Genomic DNA, 291 nt, shown 5'->3' with positions numbered 1-291 from the left:
GTTTAGAGCGGAGCGATTTGCAACATTGTTAAAGTTTAGAGCGGAGCCATTGCAACATTGTTACACCAGGAAATATCACAGTATGAGGCGAAATTATAGGGAACTATCACAGAAATGAGGGGAAATTATAGGGAAATGTACCAGAAAATGTCATACAACCTATACTAACAGGTATGTCGGGGTGGTTGATATCTCCTAGGCGCAGTGGTGCCCCTGCTATGCGGCTACTTATTTTACAGTCAGCCGGTTTGTCGGTTCGGTTGCCATCTTGTAGGCGCCCAGTTACCCCTG

The sequence above is a fragment of the Hylaeus anthracinus genome, unplaced genomic scaffold (assembly GCF_026225885.1).
Source record: "Hylaeus anthracinus isolate JK02 unplaced genomic scaffold, UHH_iyHylAnth1.0_haploid 11997, whole genome shotgun sequence".
In the NCBI taxonomy this organism is placed as follows: Eukaryota; Metazoa; Arthropoda; class Insecta; order Hymenoptera; family Colletidae; genus Hylaeus; species Hylaeus anthracinus.
Note: the sequence above shows the minus strand (reverse complement) of the source record.